The 4818-nt window shown below is 44.0% G+C and overlaps 1 non-coding gene across 1 annotated transcript; it reads right to left on the reverse strand.

Moving 5' to 3' along the window:
- Positions 1-388: 388 nt before the first annotated feature.
- Positions 389-495, reverse strand: LOC116547530. Its single transcript, XR_004267081.1, has one exon. It is a non-coding gene; the product is annotated as a U6 spliceosomal RNA (small nuclear RNA).
- Between the last annotated feature and the right edge of the window lie 4323 nt (positions 496-4818).

Here is a 4818-nt window from a genome sequence, read left to right on the forward strand (position 1 = left end):
GCCACATTTCAAGGGGAATGCTTCCAGTTTTTGCCCATTCAGTATGATATTGGCTGTTGGTTTGTCATAAATAGCTTTTATTATTTTGAGATACGTTCCACTGATACCTAGCTTATTGAGTGTTTTTAGCATAAAGGGCTGTTGAATTTTGTCAAAGGTCTTCTCTGCATCAATTGAGATAATCATGTGGTTTTTGTCTTTGGTTCTGCTTATTTGGTGAATTACGTTTATAGACTTGCGTATGTTGAACCAGCCTTGCATCCCCGGGATGAAGCCTACTTGATCATGGTGGATAAGCTTTTTGATGTGCTGTTGCAGTCGGCTTGTCAGTATTTTATTGAAGATTTTTGCATCTATGTTCATCATGGATATTGGCCTGTAGTTTTCTAAAAATATGGAACGCTTCACGAATTTGCGTGTCATCCTTGCGCAGGGGTCATGCTAATCTTCTCTGTATCGTTCCAATTTTAGTATATGTGCTGCCGAAGCGAGCACCGGAAATGTTAACAGGAAGCATAACATAAGGGGGTTGGTGTACAAGTAAAATAACAGGAGTAGGAAAAACAGTTGAATCAAGATAATTTGTAAGAATACAATTGGGACAAGTTATGGAATAATGTCCATTGATTTCACTTATAGCTATATTTCCATAAAGAATAGCATAAAGGGAGGCTACACAAGCTTGTACATAGATTGTTTGTTTTTGAGGGGAATAGTTGCTTCTCTTACCGGCTTTCATAATACTAGGGCTTAAAGCTAAAAGTAGTCTCCAAATAGAGAAATAAATCTGACCAGAAGGAGTTGTCAAAAAGGGCATAGTCCATCCTCCAGGGCTGCTTCAGCACAAAGGCACTTCAGTTGACCCCAAATGGGAAGATGCTGTGTGTCTGGGCAGGCCGATGTCTTTTTTGACGATGACGTGGCAGTGGAGGGGACAAATGCAGTTGTCTCAGTTGAGGGATCAGGATCCCAGGCTTTCCCCTTGAGAGGAGGTCCAGGTTTCACCAACCACTCTGGAACCCACAGAGGACTTTCAGCAGATCTAGGAAAAACACAAACACGTCCTCGTCCCCATATAAGGACGGGATCTGGCCCATGCCACTGGTTAGTCAAAACATCTTCCCATAAGACTTCAGCCTGGACAGGGGAACGAGGGCCCCAAAAGCGGTCAGCTGCAGAATGACCATCAGCATCTAAAGTAAGATAGTTGAGAACAAGCAAGGCATGTCGTAGCCAATTGTGTGGGGTATTATGAATAAGGGAACAATCTTTACTAGCCTTTAATTTGTTTAATAGAGTTTTTAAAACTGCATGAGAACGTTCCACAATGCCCTGACCCTGGGGATTATAAGGAATTCCAGTCCAATGAGAAACCTGAAATTGTGAACAAAAGGAAGCAAAACCTTTGCTAGTATAAGCAGGGCCATTATCTGTTTTCAAAATTTTTGGTGATCCAGTAACTGCAAAAACCGGTGGGCAATGAGCAATGACATCTTTGACAGCTTCACCTGTGTGAGCAGAAGCAACCATAAAGTGAGACTAGGTGTCTACAGTAACATGTACATATTGTAATTTACCAAAAGGGGAAAAATGAGTAACATCCATCTGGTAAACATGACCAGACTGTAGGCCTCGAGGATTGACTCCAAAATGTTGGGTATTTGGGAGATGAGGTAAGCAGGCCATACATTACTTAACGATGTGATGAGCCTGTTCTCTGGTAATTTTGAACTGCAATTGGAGACTTCTTGCATTTTGATGATGTATTGCATGAGAGGCTTTAGCCTGCTGAATGGGAGATAAAACAGGAAATAAGCATTGAGTTAATTGGTCAGCGGTGGCATTTCCTGTAGCAAGTGGCCCAGGCAGGGACGAATGTGCTCTAATATGTCCAATAAAAAAGGGATGAGATCGATGTCTGATCGACTGCCGTAAGGGAAGTAAAAGATGAATGATGGGAGAGGAGTCAGAAAAGGACAAAGGAACAGTTTCCAAATTTTGTACCAGCTGCTCCACATATTGGCTGTCAGAATAAATGTTAAGAGGAGTATCCCAATTCTGTAGGACATGTTGAACAGCTAGCAGTTCCACTCTTTGGGCTGACTTTTCCTCTGTCTGGAAAAAGAGAGGTTGATTATCAACAGTACCCGCAGCTACACCTGAAGAGGAACCATCAGTAAAAGCAAGTACAGCAGACAATAAAGGAGACTTAACACAGGTTTGAGGAAAAATGAGAGAACACTGAGAATAAAACTGAAGTAATTTATCAGCAGGATAATGACATAAAATTTGTCCTGTAAAACCTGCAAAAGCCACTTGCCATGAATCTGAAAGTTGCCACAGCCATTGCTGTTGGGCATTGGTATAGGGAACTATAATTTGTGGGGGCTTATCAGGTCCTTGTCTAATTTTAGAAAGTTCTTCAGTCTTAACATCTGCAGAAGGCAATTGTCGCCAAGCAGACAAGGCAAGAGAATTAATTTGAGCGTACGCTTCAGTGGGAAAGACAAGTTGTTGGGGTAGAGGCTTGTGTTCCCCCCGACCCAAAAGCATATCCAAAGTGACTGGATTTTGTTGTTGGCGATTTCGCTCTGCTTGCTCAAAAGCAGCGTCCTCATAATTAGCCCTCCAGAGTAAATAATCACCTCCAGACAGACAAGCCTTAGCAAGTCTTCCCCAGTCAGCAGGAGGCAAGGCAGTGACAGCAATATTCTCAAGAAGAGTAACAGTGTAAGGGGCTGTGGGACCATATTGAGCCGTGGCCTCTTTTAGATCCTTCAAAAGCTTAGGAGCTACAGGGTCATATTGTTGTACAATATTACCATCCTGTCCAACAACTTCCAAAATTGGGTAAAGAGCAGGAGCATCAGAATTGGAGAGACCTCGCTGCAGTGACAGTAAAGCATGAGACAGAGGAGTAACAGGGAGAGACGTGGTGGCCCATACGGCAACTGGCGTGACAGCACCTGGAGTAGAAACGATAGGTAACTGCTGCACAAGAGGAAAAGCTTGTGTTGTCGAAAAAGGGTGATGACACGGAGTGGATAAAGCTTGAGAACAAAGTGAAAGTAAATCCTGAAATTGCCCAGTGAGATCGGGGGAAGAGTGAAAGTGACCGGTCCTGGAGTCCACTGAGGAGTCTTATTCGGTACTGCTGGCCCTTCAGTAACTACTTCGACCAGAGACTCTGACTCATCCAAGAGAGGATACTGTACATGTGAAACCTTAGAAGCAGTTTCAGCAGTTTCTAACAGCCCTGTACACAGTGCAGAAGGAGGAACGTGGGATAGAGCTGAAGCAGCCTGAAGAGGCGGGTTAACGGAAGCAGCAGCAGCAGAGTAAGGCGGAGCAGAAGTAAAGGCAGACTGATTAGGACAAACACAACCCCGGAGCCGAGACCAAACAACTCACAGGACATCGGCCTGAGGTAAATCCTTATTGAAACGACAAAACTGTTCAATCTTTTCTCCTATTATTGACCAAGCATCAGCATCAAGAGTACCACCTTCTGGAACCCATGGACAAATTTCTCTTACACTATGCACAAATTCCTCCACAGTTTTCAATTTCACTTCATGACCATGTGATTTAAGCATAGACTGTAACAACTGTATAAACAAATTCTGTTCCTTTGACTCTAATTGCCCCATGTTTTACTCCAGATTAATACAAGACTTAGTAAAAATCAAGAAAATATATACACGATTATTGAAGACTCACCAAACTTACTGCTGCAGCCTCACCTATGAATTGAAGCATCACCTCTTTGCCTCGTATCCAAGCCCCACGTTCGGGTGCCAGATGTGGGCGACGGGGAGCCCGCTGGGGAGTCTCGGCCAGCGAGAGGGTCCCAGCTTGGAAGAGGGGGTGCACAGAAAATAAGACAGAAAGCTGGGGTCTGGAGGACTGAATAGGCAATGCCTATGCAGCAAGTTTATTTGTGTCCGGGGTTCCAATATATACCTTTAGATTATAAGGATTGATGTCAGTGCACATTATGTAAGCTACACAATAAGGGGAACAGAAAGTTGCAAAAAGCATAGAAAGTTGCAAAAAGCAAATGTCAGCAGAGGGGGTACATAATCACGAGTCATAAAAGGTAAGCAGGTGATATACTCTATCATTGTTAACAGAACATGTGGTCACAAGGATAACAATCTAGAAATGTCACAGGCTAAGCCATAAATCTTTATCTGAGTATAGGAATATCATCTGGTCCTCAAAAGGCTATACTTAACTTGGTAAACAGAGTCATAAAACCCACTCCTCAACAGGAACCGAAAGAGCACACACATCCATTACCCAGGGTCACTGTAGTCAGAAATAGAGGCTGATGTTATTCCTATTCTCTCCGTTCCTACTTCCCCATAGCTCGACTGCCTCCAGCAGGAAACTGTGTCCAGGATCAAGCTCACGCACAGTGAGGCCCAACACTTGGGGGGGGGCTTCACATGGGAGCGTTCCCCACAGAAGACACTCCTGCTTCTTAAAATCTCGGCCCACAGGTGAGATGCATCATTGCCTGGATGCAAGGGGATAAAAAGGTAGCCCTTGGCTCTCCCTCTCTTCTTCTCTCTTATATCCTACTTCTTTACCTTTCCTTCAGCTTTTGAGAAACAAGAGAATACCCTTTCAATGTAGCTAATCTGGGCCTGAAACAAAGCCAACAGGTTCTGGCACCCTCTCTCTAAGCCATGGATCAGAGAGCTGAAAGTATTAAAAAGTTAATATGTGCTCTGTACCAGGCCAATGGTGGGTGTTGAGGGGGGTATCTGTACCAGGCCCCAGGGTGGATGCTGGGGGCACTTGCTCTGTACC

The sequence above is a fragment of the Sapajus apella genome, unplaced genomic scaffold, assembly GCF_009761245.1.
Source record: "Sapajus apella isolate SASKATOON/1434 unplaced genomic scaffold, GSC_monkey_1.0 scaffold3487, whole genome shotgun sequence".
Classification (NCBI taxonomy): domain Eukaryota; kingdom Metazoa; phylum Chordata; class Mammalia; order Primates; family Cebidae; genus Sapajus; species Sapajus apella.